Genomic DNA, 26,776 nt, shown 5'->3' on the forward strand with positions numbered 1-26,776 from the left:
TCAGATCAGAGTCTGGCAACTTGAAGGGGAGAAAAAATTTCTAAATGACCTGTCTGGCTTCTCGCAGCCCTCTGGCCCAAATGGTACTGACATTTTCATTAAACAGGTTAAGGAAAACAATAGAGGTTAATTGACTTAGTGGTGTTTCAGCTGAAATGGCCAAAACTGCCCAAGGCCTCAGGTAAGTCTAATGTTGTTAGCAGCATCTTGGCCTTCCACTTTATACTCTGTCACCTTTGAACGATCTAAACAAATTAGGATCGCTTTTTGTATAACACTGTGTAGCTCACAGGGATGTGTGAAAATGTATTAGGTAATGTCTGTAAAGCACTTTAAATGATTTATTCTTTAGCCAGTTTTTCCTGAGGGATACTTTGTCTCACACGCTTCTAATTGCCATCTAGCTAGATGATAAAGAGCAATCTTCAACTGAACACTTAGTGGGTTGCAGGAGGTGACTCACAGATCTTTTACTCTATGCGCACAGAACATACATTTCCCATCATGAAATTCTGCCTTTCTAACTAGCATATTTTTGGGGGGTGACATTTAGATATCATTTTCGGTTTGCAGAAGTGGCAGGTATAGCTTTGTGGTCATTAGTAAAATGTTTTTACTACGGGGGTAGAATAACGTAGTAAAAAAAAGCGTAGGCTTTGAAAGAACATTCGAGGTTTGACACTGGGCTCCACCATTTACTAGCTAAATAATGTGGCAAATCGTTTCACCTGTTGAACTTCAGCTTTACTTTTTTTTTTTTTTTTGCGGTACGCGGGCCTCTCATTGTTGTGGCCTCTCCCGTTGCAGAGCACAGGCTCCAGCTGCGCAGGCTCAGCGGCCATGGCTCATGGACCCAGATGCTCTGCCGCATGTGGGATCTTTCCGGACTGGGGCATGAACCCGTGTCCCCTGCATTAGCAGGCGGACTCTCAACCACTGCGCCACCAGGGCAGCCCCAGCTTTCTTACTTGTAAAATGAGGATAATAAGCTCTATCACTCAAGGTTGTTTTTATGACTAAATGAGTAATGTATAGTTTTTGACACTTAGGTGATGCTTAATAAAAGATTCTTTTTTCCTTCGGAGTTCACTGTCACTGGTAAATTCACCAGAAGTTTTCCTAAATTTCCTCTGTACTGGTTAATATGTGTGTCATGGAGACTGGGTGTTTAATTAATAGAAAATAGCCAAGTCAAACATAGATACATTCCTTTAGATAATTAAATAATCCTTGGTTTAGTCTGTTAAACAATACTCTGGTATGATATTGAAATGTCCTGTCATCCACCGTTTGCCTTATTTACAAGTTTTAAATAATTTTGCTTAACGGCCCATTCTTTTGACGGTAAATAATCTCTAGAGATTTATTTATTTATTTGTTTGTTTAAATTTTAAAAATTCTTGGCTGTGTTGGGTCTTCGTTGCGGTGCGTGGGCTTCTCATTGCGGTGGCTTCTCTTGTTGCGGAGCACGAGCTATAGGTGCACGGGCTTCAGTAGTTGTGGCTTGAAGGCTCTAGAGCGCAGGCTCAGTAGTTGTGGCGCACAGGCTTAGTTGCTCCACAGCATGTGGGATCTTCCTGGACCAGGGCTCGAACCCGTGTCTCCTGCATTGGCAGGTGGATTCTTAACCACTGTGCCACCAGGGAAGCCCCTCTAGAGATTTATTTTTGATCACACACACAAAAGGCTGGTCTCATTATGCTTTGGAGTGATTGTTTACACAGTTTAGCAAAAGTTATTAACCGTCCGGGTATGCCTCCTTGAGCGTTCAGTACTGAGCAACTGTAGAGCCCAAAGAATTAAATTCTGCTGAGTATTGTCATTAAGAAGTATAAGATTCAATAATTTAAAAGGATCTATTATTTTTTTCTATCCCAAGATTAGGAAACCAAGCCCAAGAAAATCTATGCACCAGGATTTCATCTCATTTCTTATAGATTCTGGTGAACTCCTTTTCACTTCAAGTCCCCAGTATGCTGAGGTTCCTGGCCAGCCAGTAAGTGATGTTGCTTTTGACCTGTGAGGCTTTAACCATAAAACAGGTACCAGGCTAGTTTTTTCAGGTGGGATTTATAGGCATTGCTTTCACATATAAAATACAACACTTACTTGTTAATGATGGGATTTCCTTATCTGATTAAATGTCCTTTTTTTAATATGACTCCCAGGTGTAACCTTTTATGACGATGTCAAAATCTTCTCTGTTGGGGTGCAATACACAGTTTTCTAAATAAGAATTCGACACCTGGTGAAATGAAGACAGCTTCTTTTTAACCCTATGCAAGTAACTTTGGAGACTCATTAAAGATATTTGGTTATAAATTCTGAAGGAGACACAGAGTTAGGAGCCATTTTTTTAAATGTTTCATTTGTTGTTGAGAGTTACATTTGATGTTGAGAGTTAGAGATAAATTACCAAGTAGAGGACTTCTTCATCAAGCATCAGAAAATAGTTCACAAATAAATGCCATCAGTATGCCAAACCAAGTAACTATAATTAAATTTTCCTTATCAGTTTATTTATTTACTTTTGGCTGTGCATGGGCTTTCTCTAATTGCGGTGCGCAACGGGCTTCTCGTTGTGGCGGCTTCTCTTGTTGCAGAGCACGGGCTCTAGGCACTCAGGCTTCAGTAGTTGTGGCTTGCAGGCTCTGGAGTGCAGGCTCAGTGGTTGTGGCTCACAGGCTTAGCTGCACGTGGGATCTTCCCGGACCAGGGCTCGAACCGGTGTCCCCTGCATTGGCAGGTGGATTCTTAACCACTGCACCACCAGGGAAGTCCCCATTTAGTTTTATGTATTTATTTCTTGTTCTACTGCATCTTGGGTCATCAGCCTTCTTTCACGAAGTCATCTCCTTCTGAACTAAGAAGAGTCCTGAAAATCCCAAGTCATTCCCAAATACATCTGACAATTGTGCAAGCAATGTTATCTTTATGCTCCGAAGTTGTTACTCATGAGGCTATTCGTTGAACTATCAACAATTAAGAGTATACGGTGTGGTCCTTTCCATGAAATTCTGAGATTTTCCTTTGTAGAAGATTAAAATTTTAACCTGTGAGCCTTTTGACAAGCACTAAATGATTAATATATTGTGGTAACTAACAATGTCAAAGCTGAAGACAGTAAAGTTCTCTATTGACTGCAGTACATAATTTTTTGTAAGAATTTGATCAGTGTTTTTCCTGAGAGTAAGAACATATTATGGACGAGAGCACTGACAAATCTCCAGGGCCTTCCAATTCATTTTATAATGTGTACAATCTCCAAAACGTATATGTAAATAATATTTTATCTATAAAATTTACCCTTTAATTTGACCACTCTTTTGATCAGTGCTTACACTAGAGTTGAGCTAATCTAGAAATATAAAACATGTCAAGAAAACAGTTATTTAGGGCATCACCTCTTTTATAAGGCAAGAGAACAAATCTTCATGAATTTCCAGGGACCTTAAGGGAATTTCAAAGAAGTTTTATGTGTAAAGAAAATCCTGAAAATTTTATTTTTCTGAATGTAAGTTATGATTGTGAAAAAGGAAAATCAAGAGAGTTACTTTAGATCATTTATAAAGACAGGATCAGGTGTGCCTGAGAAACAGTAAATTGGCTACCTGTTAATCAAAGTGACAATACAGTATTCTAAATAAGAAGAAGGTAACACAATTGAAAGGAATTTTAGCTTTTTCAGAAATGAGGAACTTTATGTTTTTGTTGCTTAATAATAAAGTACTTGACAAAGTTGTCGCAAAACACAGAAAACAGTTTTGTTAGGATATGGAATTTCCAACATGCAAACAGATCACACAGAATGTAAAAGAATAACTATTTACTACCTCTTGTTAAGAGAAGACAAAAGAGTTCAAGATAAACTGTCATTTTAATATATAGAAAACCAAATTCGAGATTTGCATTAATATCACATTTAGCAGTAAAGGGTTCATGAGCTCCCTGCCCTACTTTTTTTTTTTTTTTTTTTTTTTGCGATACGCGGGCCTCTCACTATTGTGGCCTCTCCCATTGCGGAGCACAGGCTCCGGACGCGCAGGCTCAGCAGCCATGGCTCACGGGCCCAGCCGCTCCGCGGCATGTGGGATCTTCCCGGACCGGGGCACGAACCCGTGTCCCCTGCATCGGCAGGCGGACTCCCAACCACTGCGCCACGAGGGAAGCCCCCTACTTTTTAAATTATCTTATAAATAAACCCATCAAAACGGAGTGAACTTTGTCAAAATTTGAATCCATCTCATTGCTTCTTTCCAGGCTTATTATTTATAGTTTGAGGCAAATACAATTTTTCCTGCCAATCTATAATTTTCTATATTTATTCAAGATTTGTCTTACACAATCCTTTTCCACATTCAGGAAAAACCAGAATCTTTAAGAAAAGACTACTCTCCTTTCCTTGAAAATAAAAATACATTCCATTATCTTGCATTCACCATTGTACTTTTCTGCTACTATTGCTTTAGCAGTCTTTGATTACTGGTATGATTAATAACTTTCAGTCAAATTAATTAACTTCTATTTCATAGAGGAAACTAGAAAGGAGTGTAGAAGAATCTGTCATACACAGTAAAACAACAAAACTCATACATACACACATAAAACCTTCTGTGGTCACATACATCCATTTTTCACCTTTTTAAGTTAGCAAAATGAATACAATCATTATCATGACCAATAAATATATCCACGATAAGAAACACACATGCACACATACACACACACATACACACATATATAAAATATGTTGGGTGACCACATTTCAGATTTATATTTCACTTAGAAATCATCTAGGTGTCCAAGGTTCTGCATTAAATAACTTGATTTAAGAATAGTCCAAGGTTTTACTACTAGAGCTAACCAATGAATTTGGTAAAGTTGCCAGATACAAAATTCATACACAGAAATCTCTTCCATTCCTATACACTAACAATGAAAAATCAGAAAGAGAAATTAAGGAAATAATCCCATTTACCATTGCAACAAAAAGAATAAAATACCTAGGAATAAACCTACATAAGGAGGTAAAAGACCTGTACTCAGAAAACTATCAGATCCTGGTGAAAGAAATCAAAGATGACACAAACAGATGGAGAGATATACCATGTTCTTGGATTGGAAGAATCAACATTGAGAAAATAACTACACTACCCAAAGCAATCTACAGATCCAGTGCAATCCCTATCAAATTACAATGGCATTTTTCACAGAATTAAAACAAAACATATTACAATTTGTATGGAAACACAAAAGACCCTGATTACCCAAAGCAATCTTGAAAAACAGAAATAGAGCTGGAGGAATCAGGCTCCCTGACCTCAGACTATACTACAAAGCTACAGTCATCAAGACAGTATGGTACTGGCAGAAAAACAGAAATATAGATCAATGGAACAGGATAGAAAGCCCAGAGATAAACCCACGTACATATGGTCACCTTATCTTTGATAAAGGAGGCAAAAATATGCAATGGAGAAAAGACAGCCGCTTCAATAAGTGGTGCTGGGAAAACTGGACAGCTACATATAAAAGAATGAAATTAGAACACTTCCTAACACCATACACGAAAATAAACTCAAAATGGATTAAATACCTAAATGTAAGGCCAGGCACTGTAAAACTCTTACAGGAAAACATAGGCAGGACACTCTTTGACATAAATCGTAGCAAGATCTTTTTTGACCCACCTCCTAGAGAAATGGAAATAAAAACAAAATCAACAAATGGGACCTAATAAAACTTCAAAGCTTTTGCACAGCAAAGGAAACCATAAACAAGATGAAGAGACAACCCTCAGAATGGGAGAAAATATTTGCAAATGAAGCAACTGACAAGGGATTAATCTCCAAAATATACAAACAGCTCATGCAGCTCAATATCAAAAAAACAAACAACCCAATCCAAAAATGGGTCGAAGAACTAAATAGACATTTCTCCAAAGAAGAAATACAGATGGCCAACAAACACGTGAAAACTTACTCAACATTGCTAATTATTAGAGAAATGCAAATCAAAACTACAGTGAGGTATCACCTCACACCAGTCAGAATGACTATTATCAAAAAATCTACAAACAATAAATGCTGGAGGGTTTCCCTGGTGGCGCAGTGGTTGAGAGTCTGCCTGCGATGCAGGGGACATGGGTTCGTGTCCCAGTCCGGGAAGATCCCACATGCCGCGGAGCGGCTGGGCCCGTGAGCCATGGCCCCTGAGCCTGCGCATCCAGAGCCTGTGCTCCGCAACAGGAGAGGCCACAACATTGAGAGGCCAGCATACCGCAAAAATAAATAAATAAAAATGCTGGAGAGGGTGTGGAGAAAAGGGTACCCTCATATGCTGTTGGTGGGAATGTAAAATGATACAGCCACTATGGAAAACAGTATGGAGGTTCTTTAAAAAACTAAAAATAGAACTACCATATGACCCAGAAATCCCATTTCTGGGCATATACCCTGAGAAAACCATAATTCAAAAAGACACATGCAGCCCAATGTTCATAGCAGCACTATTTACAATAGCCAGGGTATGGAAGCAACCTAAATGTCCATCAACAGAGGAATGGGTAAAGAAGATGTGGTATATATATATGCAATGGAATATTACTCAGCCATAAAAAGGAATGAAATTGGGTCATTTGTAGAGATGTGGATGGACCTAGAGACTATCATACACAGTGAAGTAAGTCAGAAAGAGAAAGACAAATATCATATATTAACGCATACACGTGGAATCTAGAAAAATGGTATAGATGACCTTATTTGCAAAGCAGAAATAGAGACACAGATGTAGAGAACAAATGTATGGATACCAAGCGGGAAAGGGGTGGAATGTGAGGAACTGGCAGACTGGGATTGACACATATACACTATTGATACTATGTATAAAATAGACAACTGATGGGAACATACTGTATAGCACAGGGAACTCTACTTAATGCACTGTGGTGACCTAAATGGGAGGGAAATCAAAAGGGAGGGGATATATGTGTACGTATGGCTGGTTCATTTTGCTGTGCAGCAGAAGCTAACACAACATTGTGAAGCAGCTATACTCCAATAGGGCTTCCCTGGTGCTGCAGTTGTTGAGTCCGCCTGCCGATGCAGGGGACCCGGTTTCGTGCCCTGGTCCAGGAAGATCCCACATGCCGCGGAGCGGCTGGGCCCATGGGTCATGACCACTGAGCCTGCGCATCCGGAGCTTGTGCTCCAGAACGGGAGAGGCCGCAACAGTGAGAGGCCCGCGTACCTCAAAAACAAAACAAAACAAACTATACTCCAATAAAAATTAATTTAATAAAAGAAAGAGAAAAGTATAATATTGCTTGTATGTGGAATCTGGAAAAATCATACAGATGAACTTATTTACAAAGCAGAAATAGAGACACAGACATAGAGAACAAATGTATTGGATACCAAGGGGGAAGGGGGGGTGGTAATTGGGAGATTGGGATTGACATATATACACTACTATGTATAAAATAGATAACTAATGAGAAACTACTGTATAGCATAGGGAACTCTACTTAGTGCTCTGTGGTGACCCTTATGGGAAGGAAATCTAAAAAAGAGGGGATATATATATACGTATAGCTGATTCACTTTGCTGTACAGCAGAAACTAACACAACATTGTAAAGCAGCTATACTCCAATAAAAATTAATTAAAAAGAAAAGAATAGTCCAAGGTTTTAAAGTTAAATAAGGATCTTGGTTAAGTTGACATATAACAACTTAGAAAATCATTTATCAGAATTATAATTTAAGAATTTATTTAGACCATTTGTATTCACATAGCTTAATTATTGGGACTGAGAACTGAGATCCCCTGTATGAATTTGACTTAATATTTGTTCCAGGAAATTCTTGCCCAGGAATATAAAGCTGTAGCCAATCAACAATTTCACTATTTGCTTCAGGAAATTCCTGAAAAGCAATTTATCCATATAGTTTGTCCTTCTGGCCAAACAGCTCTATCTCCTGTCAGGATAATAGATTGTTAACTTCACCAAATAGGTAGCTTATTAAAAAATTTACTTATCAAGACTCATGTCAAGAAGCTGACTTTTCTTTGTCCCTCAATCCTCAACTATTATGTCAAGGACTGTCCCCCATCACAATTAGTTTTCTTATCTTGACAAACCTACCTTCAGCCACTTAAGCCCAGATCCCCAAGCCCTTCCCCAATCTCCCCATCTGAGACATTACTAGAATCTCTCAAGGTAGTGTTCTCCCTTAACTGCAGTAGGCCTAATAAAAGTAGCTTTGATTGATCAACAGAAACTCTGAGTTAATAAATGCGTATTGCTTTAAGCTGAGAAGTTTGTGCAATTATTGTTATGCAGCAATAGTAAACTAATAGGACCACATTGATAAAACCAGGGAACAATTATTGCTGTCTTCAGACCAAAAGTTATTAAGCCAGTCTAGTTTGTAAAAGATTAAACTTTATTACATGAACTTATGTTTCATACTGACCTGCTTCTGATCCTGAGCTTATGTTTGATTTCTTTATTTCCTGAGAAATTTGGGAATATTAGAGTTATATAAGTGTTTGTTTTTCTTTATGAATCAATTAGAATGGAGCTATTTGGATTTGAGAAACTATTTTATTTATTTATTTTGGCTGCGTCAAGTCTTAGCTGCAGCACGTGGGATCTTCATTGAGGCATGCGGGATATTTTGTTGTGGTGCGTGGGCTCTTCGTTGCAGCGCAGGGGCTTCTCTCTAGTTGTGGTGTGTGGGTTTTCCCTCTCTAGTTGTGGCACGTGGGCTCCAGAGTGCGAGGGCTCTGTAGTTTGCAACATGCGGGCTCTCTCGTTGAGGCCTATGAGCTCTTTAGTTGTGGGGCGCAGGCTTAGTTGCCCCGTAGCATGTGGGATCTTAGTTCCCAGAACAGGGATCAAACCCACATCCCCTGCATTGGAAGGCAGATTCTTTGCCACTGGACCACCAGGGAAATCCCAGATTTGAGAGACTTTATAATTTAATTAATTTATATATTCTAGAGATAGGAAAACATCAAACACAATGAGAGGTAAATATTTTTCTCAATTACAGATAAACAGACTTGCTAAGAGCTTGCAGCTTTAGTTCTACAACCTCAATCATAGATTAACATTAAATGCAGAACCATAAACACTCACTAAAGCAGATCTCAAGGGATGTTCTACTTTCAGTGAGCATAAAGTGTTTTCTTGACTGAGTTGTGTTTACATATAGTCAAACAAAGGCTAACAAACCAGATTCTTTATCATCTCTCACCTAACTGATCCCCATTATATTCTGACAGAGATCACCTAATGATTAGATCATAAAACCAGATTCCCAAATAGTCCTGTCACCAATGAGGAAAAAATTGTTGATTGTGCATAAATATACACAAGATGCCTTCCTGACTATGAAATCAAGACTGTCCCAGTGGTCCAGTGTATCCACTGGTCCATGGGTCCAGCTGTGGAGTTAGACAAGACATGAATAGATGAATAGACTTGGCGAAGAACCAGAAAAAAGAAACAAAAGCTTCTATGGTTTACTCAGAGAACAATGATTTAGCCTGTTTTGGTATCAAAGAGTGGGGAGTAGGATGGCCAAAGGGGCCATATTAACTGATGACCTTGAATGTTAAAAAGTGCCATTGTGGGGAGGACCTTCAAGATGGGGGAGGAGTAAGACATGGGCATCACCTTCCTCCGCACAAATACATCGAAAATACATCTACATGTGGAACAACTCCTACAGAACACCTACTGAACGCTGGCAGAAGACCTCACACCTCCCAAAAGGCAAGAAACCCCCCACGTACCTGGGTAGGGCAAAAGAAAAAAGAAAAAACAGGGACAAAAGAATAGGGACGGGACCTGCACCTCTGGGAGGGAGCTGTGAAGGAGGAAAAATTTGCACACACTAGGAAGCCCCTTCACTGGTGGAAACGGGAGGTGGGCAGGGGGGAAGCTTCAGAGCCACGGAGGAGAGTGCAGAAACGGGTGCAGAGGGCAAAGCGGAGAGATTCCCTCGCAGAGGTTCGGTGCCGACCAGCACTCACCAGCCCAAGAGGCTTGTCTGCTCACCTGCCAAGGTGGCTGGGCTCTGGGAGCTGAGGCTTGGGCTTCGGTGGTCAGATCCCAGGGAGAGGACTGGGGTTGGCTGTGTGAACACAGCCTGAAGGGGGCCAATGCGCCACAGTTAACCGGGAGGGAGTCTGGGAAAAAGTTTGGAACTGCTTAAGAGTCAAGAGACCATTGTTTCGGGGTGCGCAAGGGGAGGAGATTTAGAACACCGCCTAAATGAGCTTCAGAGATGGGCACGAGCCGCGACTGTCAGCGTGGACACCAGAGATAGGCATGAACCACTAAGGCTGCTGCGTTAGCCGCCAAGAAGCCTGTGTGCAAGCACAGGTCACTATCCACACCTCTCCTCCCGGGAGCCTGTGCAGCCTGCCACTGCCAGGGTCCAGTGATCCAGAGACAAGTTCCCCGGGAGAACACACGGAATGCCTTAGGCTGTTGCAATGTCATGCTGGCCTCTGCTGCTGCGGGCTCGCCCCACATTCTGTACCCCTCCCTACGCCTGGCCTGAGTGAGCTAGAGCCCCCAATCAGCTGCTCCTTTAACCCCATCTTGTCTGGGCAAAGAACAAACACTAGAGGGCGACCTACATGCAGAGGCAGGGCCAAATCCAAAGCTGAACCCCAGGAGCTGTGCAAACAAAGAAGAGAAAGGGAAATTGCTCCATGCAGCCTCAGGAGCAGTGGATTAAATCCCCACAGTCAACTTGATGTACCTGCATCTGTGGAATACCTGAATAGACAATGAATCATCCCAAAATCGAGGGGGTGGACTCTGGGAGCAACTGTAGACATGGGGTTTGCTGTATGCGACTGACTAGTTTCTGATTTTTATGTTTATCTCAGTATAGTTTTTAGCACTTGTTATCATTGGTGGATTTGTTTATTGGTTTGGTTACACTCTTTGTTTTTAATAACAATTTAAAAATTTTTATGATATATATATTTTTTATTTTAATAACTTTATTTTATTTTATTTTATTCTTGCTTTCTTTTTTTCTCCCTTTTCTTCTGAGCCGTGTAGCTGACTGAGTGTTGGTGCTCCGGCCAGGTGTCAGGCTTGAGCCTCTGAGGTGTTGCTCATGGCATGTGGGATCTTCCCACATGGCATAGTTGCTCCATGGCATGTGGGATTTTCCTGGACCAGGGCTTGAACCTGTGTCCCCTGCATTGGCAGGCAGATTCTTAACCACTGCACCACCAGGGAAGCCCACTATACTTCTTTTTAAAAAGGTAACTGTACAACTTAATACCAATATAAAAATGAATAGATGTTAAAGATTTAATTTAACTCATTAATGAGGAAACTGGTGAGGTATTACAAGTTCAAGGGAAAATTAAAAAGAAAGATATTTGCAAATCAGGGATATTGAAATAAATGTGCAAATCAAAGTAATACTGGCCTCAGGGGTGGCGGGTGGGAAGGAAGAAAAGTTAATTGACTCTCTACCAAGCAGAACTCACACATTTATAGACAATAATTATTGTGCATTGTTATCAGTTACAACTTACAGAGCTGTAAAGTAACTCAAGAATAATGAAAGAGTAGAATCAGGTAGTTGGAAAGGTGTGATCTAAATAATACATATTCTTTTACACTGAAGCGTAATTTTTTCTCTACAGTGTACTTGACTGGCTTAATAGTGGGAAAGAGGCAGGGCAGATTTGAGAACTGCTTTAGGCTTAAAGACTGTGCAACTGTTAGTTGTTCAGATGTCATGAGTGGGAAGGAGAGGTCAAAGGTCATTGATCACACGTGTGGTGTTTGCCATAGTGTTTAGTGGTTGCTTCATGTGGGCCAGGATAATAACCTGCAGGGTGTTGGGGGCAGTGAAGGGAAAAGTGAGGAAATATTTTAAGAAGGGATCATTTTAGAAACTCAAGCTTTGTGATGGTAAAAAGGGGTCTTCTGGTGGTGAGGGGGAGGGTTGCCATACACTGAATTATCATTAGACCCCCCTTTTAAGGTCACATCAAATAATCATGCAACCTAAGTGAAAATGATGTGCTTACTCTGCGTGAAAGCTCCTGGGTAAGTCCTTTGGTTTTCTCTTTTAGGATTAGAGTATATTGCCTTTTTTGGTGCACTTGATCAGGAATAATTTGTGGACCTACAGAAAAGCTTCAAGAGGGAATTTAGGAAAGTCCTAAAGGGAACCATGGGAGACATTTCTCAGTACTTTTCTTTTTCCCCAGCGTGAATTTGATAAGAGAATATTCTGACTAAGGAAAAAAAAGTGGGAGGAGGAACTGAAGAAATATTACCCTTTCTTCTAAAAGTTTGTGGGAAAAGGCAATTATATGACCAGGAATCTTTTTCATATTTAAAATATGAAGAACACTAGGTTCTTTGTTTATAGCTATATTACTGTTTGCTTAGCTTAAGGTCCTTTGAAACTCAGTTTTATATCCAAGATCTGCTCTAAACTAGTCAACTTGCTGTTCTGGTTTCCCAACATTTAAAATTTTCACCTTAAATTAATATATCTTTTCTGTTTACCCTATGTATGAATATGAGGTACTACATATTTTTGTTCCATGTTTAAGGAAGGAAGGAAGGGAGGGAGGGAGCAAGGACAGTAATGGAGGAAGAAGGGAAGAAAGAGAGAGAGAATAAAAAGGAAAAGTTGGGGGGAACCCTGATTCTCATGGCAGTTTGATCACTAGCTTGTTACAGTAGAGTTAGTCTGGTCACTATTGTAGATCTAGGATCTCCTTTTCTTGTTTTGAGCACTGAGAAGTAGTAAAACCCCCAAACCACAACTTTCCTTAAACTTCATTATTTTTGCATTTATACCATCAATCAATCAATATTACAGTGCCTCATATGTACCAAGTCATATACTGGAGGCTGGGGATATGGTAGTGAATTAAGGCATCCTTGCCCTGTTCAGTGTTTTGCTCTCATGGGAGGAACTTATTAACTTAATAACACACACTTAATAACTGTGTGTTATTAAAAAATAAACACACAGAAGTAAAATAAAGTTTAGTACAGGATGCTAAGTAAAAGAGACCTTTTTTGTTACTCATATATTGATGACTTAGGAGCTAAATCTGAGGTTAAAAAATGTGTTGAGTGCTTCAGATTCTAAAGACAACAGCAAAGAATTGGGGACAAACATCCCATGGAGGCTTGGCCAGCTCCTTTTCCTTCATTTCCATTCAGTCTCTCTTAGAGGGCAGTAGAGAGGGACGGAGAGAGAAAAAGCGAATCAGCCCCCTAAAGTGAGAGTGCTTGGCATTTTCTCCTCTTCTACTTGGTGGAGTTGAGGAGGTGTCTCCTAAAAGTCAAGTGAGTGTTTGTTAACTCCAAAAGCTAAGTGAGAGAAGCTGCAAGAAAGCCACCCATAGAGGTTGGGGGTATCTGCAAGAAAGTGAGACTGCGTCTTATTTTCTATTGGATCATCAGCTTATGCATGTACTTGCTGATCAGCCTCTATGCCATTTTAACATAGAGGGAAAAAAACCTGGAAACAAACGACAGAACAGAGAGAGGAAGTGGCCTGTCCTTGAAACTTTGCATGGCAAGGATATGAGAGTTCTGCAGTTCAAGTAGACACTATAAACTGTAGATGGACTTGAGCTGACCTTCTCTTACCTCACCTGGTGAGTAGGTTTTGACACTAAGAGCTTTGTGGTGTACCACTAGGGCAGGTGCTGTGGGAAGGTTGGAAGACATGAGCCAGGGTGAGACTGTCTAAGTGAAGGATCTCTCTGGGTTTTCTGAAGAATCAGCAGTTGGAGGCTTGCTGCAAGCAGAACATGAAAGGCCGGGGGGTCTTACCCAGAGAAGGCTCAGTGACCAAGAGAGAACCATTGACAAGCACCTGGTTATATAAGATCTTGGCTATTTTTCCTATTTTTTCCCTTTTCATCCCCAATTCCGGAATTCCTAATATTGGTAGGAATGGAGAGGAATTGAGAAGGAACATGCTGAGAAAGAGAATGAGACTGAGGTTTAAAAATGAACTAGACTAATTTTTAATAACTGAAAGTGATTGAACATCTTTGAGAGCTGCCTGAGTTATTGTTAAGAGGCAGGAAAGGAAAATTGAACTGTGCAAGGTTGAAGCCAGTGATTGGAAAAAAATAAAACTGTTTCATGCTCATTCCTCCACAGATTTCAAACTATAAATAAACTGATTACAAATAAGTGGGAAAATTTTATTTGGTATTAGTGCTGTGAAGGGAATAGAGTAATAAGTAGAAAGTAATTATGAAGATGGGAGTGGGTAGGAGGCTACTTTAGCTGTGGTGGTCTAGGAAGCCTCTTTGGGTTGAGAATTTCCATGGTGAGAGAGAGCCACTCATTCCAAACTCTGGGGCAAAAGTGTAAAATGACCCAAGGTAAGATCAAGAAAAATGGTCAGTATGGCTGGAGTTTAGTTAGTTAGATAGGCAGTGATGGAAGATACTTCTGGTAAAATGGGCAGAAAGCCAAGTAACAGAAGGCCTTGTAGGCCATGGTAAAATATTTTGATAGCAATTTTGCTTTCCTCAAAAAATTTTCAAACAGTTTCTTGGCCCTCCCCTCTTTGTGGAAGACTCTGAATTTGTTAATATAATTTTATTTAATGGGTCACACATATAATTCTAAATACTTCTGGTCTCAGAGGTAAGAAACTATTAAGATATCTTACATTTGTTCTCTTATGACCACAATGCTACTCCTATATCAAGCTAGTTATACAAAATTCATTTATGCTCTTTGATTTTTCATCTCATGCAACTCTGCATTCCTGAGGATTAAATTCTTGCCCATTATGGGGGTGCACATACTTAAGTAGTTATAACTGACGTCTAGATTCTAGATGATATATCTGTTTGCTCTAAGACTGAAATGATGGGTCCAAGTGTGGTTGTAAATAATTCATATTAATCATGCCCAAAGAAAGAAGAACGAACTATTAATTTGCTAGCAAATAGAAAATGTGTGGAAAATTATGAAAGCATGGCAGTTAAAAGTTCTGCTCTTTGATATTTATGATTTAACTCCCAGAAGAGTAAACCTTTCCTCTTGGACTTAGCTATAAACTCCAGAGATGGAAATCTCTGGCAGGAGCAGTGCGTGTTGTCTCTCATTAGAGCCAGTTCTTCCATAACCACGTTAAAGAATGCATAGACTGCAAGGGACGTGTGCTCAGCCCTCTAGCAGCAATGTTCCTGGCTTCTTCTTTAATACGAATTACACCACCTCTCAGTGTAATCTTAAACTTCTAGCTCCTACACTTATGCAAATCGTTACTCTGAATCCAACATGATACCTTTTCGTTAGTCCTGGATCATTAAGTATTGCAGCTGTTTCATGGAAGAAACTGAGAGAAAGATTTCTGTTCAGTATGGAAATAACTCTATAAAGCTCATGACAAAGGAAGACTTGTGAATAGTATATCAGTTATTGCAGTCATCATTATAGCAGTATATTTCCTTGGGTTCTTATGGGAAATTACTTTCTTTGGCACATTCTTGGGAATTATTTCCTGTGTTCCGTTAGCTCCGTGGGATGATGTCCTAAAATGACAGAGGCAGTTCTGTTGTTTTGTTAGAGTGCTCTATAACTGCTCTTAGGGCATGTTATATTCTCTTTGTCTATTATCTGAGAATATGATTCATAGTTTAGTATTAATGTTTTCCAAAAGAAACCACTTAATGAACAAGAGGGAAGCTTGTTCTGGTGGAAAGAGTAATAAACAGCAGAGCAGGTAATCCTTGTTCTATTTGGTGATTCCACTGCTAAGTATATGACCTGTGGCAAGTTACTTTAGCTATAGTGTCTGTTTCTTTATAACTTATTTTAAAAATCTTCTTTAGTTTGTGTTTTCTATTATTGTAAGATTTTTCAGCATTCAGTAAACATTAACTCTGTAACTAAAAATCCTGTTGGGGAGACAAAATTGAAGTACAGAAATTATGGAAAATATATAATCAATTACTGACATGTATGTTAATAAGGGATATAGGTTGCAAGCAACAGAAGTCCACTGACTAAGCAAAAACTGAAGTTGTTTCAAAAGCTATCAGGGACTCTCACAATCAGTTGGAGGCTAGGTAGGAGACCAGGCTTGCGAATGGGGAGGATTTCAGGTAGCTCTGAAGAGCAAAGAAGCAGGAAGTACAGTCTTGTCAGGATTCTGCTGTTATGTTGACACCCTGTATATGATTATCAACCATTGGTTTTGTTCTTGCCTCACTTGTTCATAGTGTAGGATGAAAGCATTCAATGAGCTGATGTGCCCACCCGCAGGCGGTATTTAGAGATGGGAGCCTGACAGGCCCTAACAGTTATTCTCCAACTGTGATAATACACAAAGAAGGGAAATCATTTCCTAAAAGGATGTTAGAGTGCTATTAAGAAGTAGAATGGCTAATGTTTACATTAGCCATTCAGTTTACACTGGAATGATTGAGAGACTTCGTGAAAAAGGCTGGATAAATAGAAGTTGAGATGAAGGCCATGAAGGGAGATTAAAAATTCTTCACCAAAGAAAGCAACAAACAAACAAACAAAACAAAGAAAAACATATGAAAGCCACCAAATTCAGTCTGTGAGACTTTCAGTATTGTTTCTAGTCAGCTACATTGCATCTTTTAGTTCTCAGAGGGGCTTTATGGTTGGTCACTCATGGGAAACACAACAGCCTAACCGTTTGCATTCTCTAAACCTAGCAAAATTGTATCTTCACGTCAGAGATCACTCTCACTCATTTTCCAAAGCTATCCTAAAAATGCATAGTTACATTCCCCAGGGCACTGAGGAATGTATGGTTCCTCAGCCTCCTCATCCATTCAGAGGATATGTCATCCCCTACATTATTAAAACAATAAACACAGAAGTATATTTAAAAAGAGCTAATACAAGAGGTAAGAAATCATATACATTTGTTGTGGTTATCATTTATTATTGTGTAACATTTTTTCTTCTCCCTTTTTACCAAGACTTTGTTGATTAATTGGAATAGGGTGGTTTATATCATAATATTGCTTGTCGTTTCTAGTGACAGAAGCATACATAACTCTTTCCACAAGACTCCATTGTTGTGCGTGGCAGCAGCCATCCCTTGATTAACCAGTCTCAAAGACTGTTAATGACCAATAGGACTACACCTAAGACTTCTGTGGCTAAGGTGTTTAAGTTAAATTTTAACTCTCCTTTGACCATAATATGGTTAGATCTTCTTTCATTTTTCACAGAGAAAAATGCAACTTTTTATGGTAGCAACATGAGAACAAGTGAAGACCCCACTTGTCTCTGTCTCCTAAAACCTATTTCAAATATAACATTTTCGTGACTATAAACTTGGGGATACCTCTGTGCTGGGCACACAATTAGGGACTCAATAAGTATCAGTTGATTTAATTCAAATTTACACCTGGAAACCGATAGAGAAGTGCTTTTTCCTGTTGGCTGTCATGAAATTACATTACGGTTGTTTTTGATAGTCCTGTAAAGTAGAGCTCTCACTTTTCCCCAGAAATAGTCAGAAAAGCAAACAACTCTCTAGATAACATGGGTAAACATGAATAAAATATATTCACAGTATCCTACCTTGATGATGGATGTGCAAATCTGTCTGCTCTTAGATGTTTAAGAAAGAGAAAAAAACCCTTATATTTCCTTATCAAAACTGGTGAAAGTAAACAAGCAACCATGTAAATTGGAAAAAGTCTGTAAGTCTGGAATATTTTTAAAAAATATCTTTTATGTATTAGCTTGTTGTTCTTGGTGGCAAGAGGATGGCAGTGATTATTGACTTTCCCTTGTTTAATTTCATTTTTCTTGCTGAAAGTGATAATTGACAGTTGACACAAGTGGATGAGAAAGCAACGGAAGTGCATTTTCTCCCAATTAGATGTGAAGAATATGTGCTGTTTGTGGTAAATTTCTGCCCATAAGGCTGGCTAGGATGCCAGGAGTTAGTGGGCTGCTATGGTTAACACTGGTGCACAGAAGGAATAGAAATGTGAAGACAGACCCAGTCTGTGAGAGGTGTGTTGTCAGGGCCAAGCCAGCAGCTGGCTTTGTAGACACCTCACAGAACCCTGTGAGGGGGCTTTATTTTGGTGAATTTATCACAGTAAGTGATTTGGCCCTGACTTGTCTAGGCTTGAAGCCCTGAAGCTTTAGTCAGCTCAAGAAATGGATGCATTTCTCAGTGCTGGTTTCATGTAAACCATGTTTACAAGGTTGATATCCAAAATTTAGTGCCAATTTATTAATTTTTAATGAGAAGTACAGTTGTCACACTAGTCAGAAAACCATAGTCTGTGATCGGTCCGTTCTTTTTCTGTAGATAATTGAACATGAGATGTAAAATTATAACCTGAAACTTACTTGATGAATGTGAAATCAGAACTAAGGGAATTGGTTAGATAAACATTTTTAACTGTTAATGCATTCAGAACACAGTCAACTTAACTGACCTGAGAGCTTTTCTTCTCTCTTTTATATCTCTTGTTATCAGTCATTGTGTCCTGAGCTTAACCATTTAAGGTTCATATTCCCTCATTTCCCAGTCTCAGGGAAAAACTGTAATCCTTCATGTACTGACTTCAGGGGAATTTTACTTTAAACTTTTACTGTAACTGGTTATCATTTATAAAGTATAAATTAAGATTACGAGTGCAGTTTTTAAAATGTGTATATGGGCAGCACATAGAAATCACAGGCATTCTCAGAATACCTGAGAGTTTAACAAAGTTGAATAATACTGAGAAAATGAGTTGACTGTTATCCACTGTTAAAGAAAGCTAGGAAGGGATTTGTCCAATTGCAGACTAGAGGAGAAACAGCAGATCTGAAGGGCAGAAAAATTCTGGTTTCTAAAGAAGTGTTCTGTGGTGAGAATACCTTGTCATGCCTTTTTATGACCTGAACAAAATAGCCATTACACCGTCCGTGTAACTCTCCTTGGAGTGTACCTCCCCACCACCACCCCGCCCTGCCATATACATTATTTTGGCCTCAAAACTGTTAGGAAAGTCATATTTAATATGCAGTTTCAAACCTTTTACCCCACACTCACCTTAATTTTCCCTTACCTCTTCAGTAAGGTCTGGTATGAAGACAAAGAAAGTAAAGGAAAGAACTTGAGGATTGCTCAATGTCCGTTTCCACATTTCCCATCCCTGGATTCAGAGATCCTTGTGGGACAGAATCCCCTGAAGAGGCCTGTAGTCTAAGCCATCACTAGCACTTGGGTATACGAGTATTGTTGTTTTTTTTTTTTTTTTTTTTTTTTTGCGGTACACAGACCTCTCACTGTTGTGGCCTCTCCCGTTCCGGATGCTCAGGCTCAGCGGCCATGGCTCAGGGGCCCAAGTGCTCTGCAGCATGTGGGATCTTCCCGGACCGGGGCACGAACCCGTGTCCCCTGCATCGGCAGGCGGACTCTCAACCACTGCGCCACCAGGGAAGCCCCACAAGTATCATTTTGAGGGGTGATCTAGAACAGACCTAAACCCGATTGCTCATTTGTATTACAAACAAAAACAATGTCCATTCCTTCCATTTCAAAAAGCACATTTTGAAAGGATTTTGTCCTTTTGTCCTGACTTTGCTGGTTCCCAGACCACTGTGTTTTTGTAAATGGGATTTCCTAAAGATGTTCAAGGTAAAACGGTTGATTAAAGAGGAGACTCTGTTTGAGGGGAGGCAACGATGGTCCAGTTGGAAGGAGAATTCTTGCCTCAGGCAGGGAGGAGGGAATGAGCTTATATTTCTGCGAAGAGAAGCAAGAAGGAGGGAACCTATTTGTTGGGAGGGAAAGTTTTCCAAAAGCAGTGGGAAGGGCACATATTTTAACAATTTTTTTTTTTTTTCTTGGTACGCAGGCCTCTCACTGTTGTGGCCTCTCCTGTTGCGGAGCACAGGCTCCGGACAGCGCAGGCTTAGTGGCCACGGCTCAGGGGCCCAGCCGCTCCGCAGCATGTGGGATCTTCCCGGACTAGGGCACGAACCCATGTCCCCTGCATCGACAGGCGGACTCTCAACCACTGCGCCACCAGGGAAGGGAAGGGCACATATTTTGAAGTCACACAGCCTTATATTTGAATCCCGTCTTATCCCTTACCAATAGAGTAATGGTGGACAAGTTACCCAGCTTTTCTGCTTTAGTCTCATCAGTATAATGAGGGAAGAAGACATCTAGGTTACAGAATTTATTATGACATCAAATGAGATCACATGAACAAAGTGCCTAGACCACTGTGGTGTTCAAATGCTAGTTTCCTTCTTCTTCTTAACCCATGATGTTTAATTGTAACCAAGTGAAAAAAGAGGACTTCTGGGATAATAACCTTTTCATTCTAGTTGATTGAAAGTTTCTCTTCCCTTAATGTGATTGCCCTGGTAAAACCTAGAGACGAGCTCTTTCACGCCTTGTCTGCAGACATCCCTGCCGGCAATCTCTTTCCCTGATTCGCTTAGTGTACTTACCCTCGCTATGATCACCCATAAGAGAGGAGATTGGTTCAATTTGGCAATGAGGAGGATATTTCACTGTCCCTCAGTGGCAGTAATGACCCTTCTGCCCTTGGGGAGAGAGATAATAGGGGCTACTGAGTTGTTTGAAAGTTTCATCTATATAGTTTTGTCCTTTTCCACTTTTGCCCATTTGATGTAAAGCTTCTTCTTTTTTTCTTTCTTTTTAAATACTTGATGACATCCAAGGCTGGGGTCTGGAGGTGGTTCATTTCATATATTGTTATATTCTTATTTGTTTTTTGGATCTTTCAAGTTGGGTCCAGTTATCGTAGCTTTTTCATTTTTCTTTAGAAGTAAGCAACTTGTGGACCCTTTGGTTCTTAGACTTCTTCACCTTCTGTGTGTACTCTAAACACCATAAATACAATATTATAGTGAATCAACATTTTCACCAAGGAGAACCAAATCTAATCTCACTAAAATTGTTATTCAAATGTGAGAGCCAACACTATGATTACCTGCGGGCCCAGGGCATGAAATGAGAATAGGAAAACAAGAGTATAAAATAAGGCAGATTGTTTTCCAACAGGAATATAGACATATAATTTAAATGGTTTTCAACTTGCAGACACAGCCTAGATTTGACTATATCTGGGTTGGCAAGGGACACAATGAATGCCTTGTTTCTTTGACTAACAATGAAAACATTTCATTAAAAAAGTACATTTTCAACAGTGATGTCCTAGACTGCAAATCCAATCACCTAAACAGAAGATATTTGGACAGAATATGGTTACTAGGTACCTATAAAGAAATCTAATTTGGAAAATGCTGATTACTTGATTTTCTGCAGTTACTAAGGAGACCTCAAAGAATATATGTTTGTAGTTGAATTTAAGTTGTAGAAAATTCTGGTAAAGTTTTTCAAGTTGTTTTTAATACATTGAGTGAATCAGAGGTGAGAAATGTTCTAAATCAATAACCAGCGTTCAAATGTGACTTTTATATAATTTCTCAAGAGGAATTCTAGGAGACCCAAGGCATTGTAACTTCTAGTCAAGCCCAGACAACTTGCCACCTTGTTCTCTTAAGAGATGTCTGAACACATGGGAATGACAAAAGGCTACCCGCTTGGGAGTCTATTGATTTTCACATGTTATTTTCCCTTCTGCTTGCCTCTCCCACTAATTTCTCACTCCCTGCTATTTCTTTCACTGCCAGCATGGCAGAGAAAAAGAAAATGTGGTTATTGGTACACATTGGTGGGTATTGTACATATTGGAACTTTGAGTAAGATTTTCTATTTCCATTTACAGTGCAAGAGTGCATACAGAGCAAGGGCGTTCTTCTACAGTCCTAATGGTCTCTGGCCAGAAAATGACTGATATCCAGGTGAATTTAGAAATTGTTATTTAGAATGACCTTTAAATGTGTTGCTTTACAGGTAATTAGAACTTAAATTAGATTTCAGAAAGCCAGCAAAGCGAGGTGGTAAAGGAATAAGCTCTGGAGCAGAATCTTGATTGTACATCTCATTAGGTATATAACTTTGGGTAAACTACTTAACTTCTTTGTGCCTTAGTTTCTTCATTTGTATAATGAGGCTAATCCTAGTATCTACCAGGTAGGCTTGTTGTGGATCAAATATATTGATATATAAAGCATTGAGAACATGCTTGGATCATGATAAATACAGTTTAAGTGTTTGTTATTACAGGTCCACAATCCCTTATTTGCAATTCTAAAATTGAAAACCTGAAAAAAATTGGTGCATATTGTAGCAAACTCATTAAGTGGTTAAGATCTGACTGAAAATTATCTGTAGCAATTTATAGGCTCACTTTACCCCACTTTGTGTAAATGCAGTTGTCCCTTGGTATCTGCAGGGTATTGGTTTCAGGCCCCCCTGCAGATACCAAAATTCCTAGATGCTTAAGTCTCTAATATAAAATCGTGTAGTACTTGCATATAACCTACACATATCCTCCCATATACTTAAAATCATCTCTAGATTACTTATAGTACCTAACACAATGTAAATGCTATGTAAATAGTTACCAGCCGGCGGCAAATTCAAATTTTTTTTGGAACTTTCTGGAATTTTCTTTTTTTTTTTTTTCGGTACGCGGGCCTCTCACCGTTGTGGCCTCTCCCGCCGCAGAGCACAGGCTCCGGACGCGCAGGCTCAGCGGCCATGGCTCACGGGCCCAGCCGCTCCGCGGCACGTGGGATCTTCCCGGACCAGGGCACGAATCCGAGTCCCCTGCATCGGCAGGTGGACTCCCAACCACTGCGCCACCAGGGAAGCCCGGAATTTTCTTTTTTTACAAATATTTTTAGTCCGTGGTTGGTTGAATCCCCAGATGCAGAACCCGTGGATATAGAGGGCCTATGTATTAATGAATCATTAATTAATGATTCTTTATTAATACATATTAATTATGTATTAAAGTCATGACATAGTCATGACTTTCTTAAATCCAAGACATTCTGAATGAACTTTCCTTTTCCATGTCATCAGAGGAGACCTATCTGACGTAGAGACCAATTTGGTTGCTTCCTCTTACCCTATGACTCTTATATCCTACTTGTTTCTATTCTCTAATTCAGTATATTAGATATTTAACAAAAATACCGTATTTTTTGACTAAAGCATACCTTTATCATACTTTGTGTACCAAGAAACTTTGATGAATAAGTTGTGATGCTATTGTCCGTACATAGACAAACATCCAAGTAAAGGAGTTTGTCATCGAGTTGTGATTCTGTTTCTTGCAATGATGTCACACACTACACTGTTACACATAGACTTAAATTCAGATTTCAAATATTCACTTAACTTGCTTTCAAAATGATTACATTATGGGGCTTCCCTAGCTTAATTACATACTTATCAAAGAATTTTTCTCTTTAACTCAGTCCTTTCAAATATATTTGAGATAATACGCTTTATTTGGATAAACGATTCATACACACCTGAAAAGAATGTGAATTCTATTGTGTTGGATGGAGTTTTCTATGTAGTTCAATCAGGTCAATTGTGGTAACTGTGCTGTTCAATTCTTCTATATATCCTTACTGATATATTTGTCTGCATTGATCGTTACCAAAATTTTGTTAATATCGCCAACCATAATTGTGTATTAACTATTTATCCATTTAGCTCTGTCCAGTTTAGCTCTTAAAGCAATACGTATGTAAAGCAATATGCATTGCCTTACATATTTTGACGTTGTTACTAGGTACATACAAATATAGATTATTATAAAATACTTTTGAATTGACTATTTTTTAAAATCATATCTTTACATCTCTTTATTTCTAGTTATTAATTTTTGCCTTAAAGTTTTCTTTATCTTATCTATCTATAGTTACAACCCCCCTCTTTTGGTTAGTGTTTGCATATAATCTCTTTTTCCATACCTTTCTTTCAACTTTTGTTTCCTAACATTTAAGGTCTTGTAAGCAGTATATAGATTTTTAAAAATCTGTTTGAATAATTTTGTCCTTCAATTGAAGGATATAGTCCATTTATATTTGATATAATTACTATTGTATTTGTGTTTAAATTTACTATATTAGGCTTGATTTTATTTTATTTCTCCTTGTGTTTGTTTCTTCCTTTTTCTTTTATCCTAACTTACTTTGAATGAATAAGTATATTTTATTATTCTCTTCTACTTCTATGCCTGATAGTAATGAATCTAAAATATTCCTTTGTGGTTAATATAGAGATTACATCATGCATTTTTGAATTATAACTATCTATATTAAATTAGAATCTACCTTGAATTAATGTTTTTACTCCTTTCTGGACAAAGTAAGGATCTCATAAACATTCTCCATTAACTCTTACTTTTTATGCTGTTGTTGTTATATGTCTTAGTTTCCATATATTTTAAATCACATAAGTTACTTTAAAAAAATCAACTAATATTAATTTAAATTTACTTACATTTTGAACTTTTGGTGCTTTTCCTTAATTCCTATATCACAAAATTACCAGCTGGATCATTTTCCTTCTAACTGAAGAACTCTTGCTAGTGTGTCTTTTAGCATATATTTACACATATATTTACATTGAATTCTCTCAGTTTTGTTTTTGTTTTCAAATTTTAACTTAATTTATAACAGATTTATTGATATGTAATTTACATACTATAAAATGCATCCTTTTAGAGTATGACAATTCAGTGTTTTTTAAATTATATTTATAGAGTTGTAAATATACTGTCTAATTTTATATTTACAGAGTTGTAAATATTGTCTAATTTTAGAATATTTTCATCACTCCTGAAGAAACCCTGTACCCATTATCAGTGTATATTCCATTTTCTCCCTAGTCCTTGGCAGCTGATAATCTACTTTCTGTCTCTATAAGTTTGCCTATTTTGGACATTTCATATAAATAGAACCACAAAAATATCACCTTTGTGTGGCTTCTTTCACTTAGCATAATATTTTCAATGTTTATCTATATGAGCATGTATAAGTACTTCATTCTTTCTTATAGCCAAATGCTAGTCTATTGTACGGATATACCACATTTAATATTTTTAAAATAATTTTTACTGGAGTATAGTTTATTTACAATGTTGTGTTAGTTTCAGGTGTACAGCAAGGTGAACCAAGTTATACGTATACATATATCTACTCTTTTTTAGATTATTTTCCCATATAGGTCCCACATTTAATATTGATTCATCACTTGATGGACATTTGGGTTGTTTCTGCTTTTTGGCTATTATAAATAATGCTGCTCTGAACATTCATATACACATTTTGCTATGGACATATGTTTTCAATTCTCTTGGGTACATACCTAGGAGTGGAATTGCTGGGTCATGTATTAATACTATGTTTGACTTTTTGAAGAACTGTCAAACATTTTCCCTAAAGTGGCTGGAAGATTTTATAATCCCATCAGAAATGTATGAGGTTTCCAATTTCTCCACAAACTCACCAACACTTGTTCTTGTCTTTTTCTTTTAGCAATTTTAATGGCTTGGAGCTGGTTTCTCATTGTAGTTTTGTATTTGACTAATGATTTTGAACATTGGGAGCTTATTGGGTATTTGTATATTTCTTTTGGAGGAATACCTTTTGAAATCCTTCGCCAGTTTTAAAATTGAGGTATTTGTCTTCTTATTGCTGAGTTGTAAGAGTTCTTTATGTATTCTTTATATATATCAAATACATGATTTGTAGATATTTTCTTCCATTCTTTGAGGATTTTTTTTTCATTTTCTTGGTGGTGTCCTTTGAAGTGCAGATGTTTTAATTTGATGAAATCCAATTTATGTATTTTTTTTCTTTTTGTAACTTTTTTGTCACTTGTGCTTTTGGTGGCATGCCTAAGAAACCATTGCTAAATCTAGGTCTTGAAGATTTATGTTTTCTTCTAAAAGTTTTATGACTTTAGCTTTACTTTTAGGGCTACAATCCATTTTGAGTTAATTTTGTATATGGTTCAACTTTATTCTTTTGCACGTGCATTTGAGGTTGTCCCAGTGCCACTTTTAAAAAGATTGTTCTTTTCCCATTGAATTGTCCCCATTGAATTTTCTTTCTGACTTTTCATGTGGATGTTTCCTAGTTATTCTCTTTCCGTTTACTAATCTTTACTTTGCCTTATCTGCTATTAAACTCATGTATTGGATTATTAATTTCAATTATTATCTTTTTCATTTATACAATTTCTGCTTGATTCTATTTAGTAGATAAGTGTTTTCTTGAAAATTTTCTATCCTTTTCTCTGTTTTAAAGAATACATTATCTAATGATAACTCCAGTATCTGCATCATCTTTGGTTCTATTCTCAAATTTTTCCTATTTTTATATGTTCCAATTTCTTGTTTTCTCTAGTAATATTTGATGGAATATTCATATCCTGAATGAAAAATTACAGGGGTCCTAGGTGATGATGTTTTTCCCCAAGATAATTTAATTTGATTTTGACAGGAAGAGAGAGATATGGCAGATCATCTTGATCTAGTTGAAGGTGGCTTCTCTACTCTGATTGGATTGGTTTTGTCCTAATTTGTCTTCATTCTCAAGACACAGTCCTTATTTCTAGGGTATACCTTTTCTATGGTCTCTAGTGCAATCATGAGGGTTTTTCCTATATCCCCTCTACTTTTTGAGCCCTGAATTATGTTCTACATGTTCTCAGTACTACCTTACTGCCAAGATCTTTGCTTAGCTATCTGGCATACTACTAATTTTGACTAGGTTTCTGGGAGTCTTGCTTTGTGTATGTGCAGTTTCAGAGCTGGAAAACTCTTTG

Source organism: Phocoena phocoena, chromosome 9 (assembly GCF_963924675.1).
Source record: "Phocoena phocoena chromosome 9, mPhoPho1.1, whole genome shotgun sequence".
NCBI classification, from domain to species: Eukaryota; Metazoa; Chordata; class Mammalia; order Artiodactyla; family Phocoenidae; genus Phocoena; species Phocoena phocoena.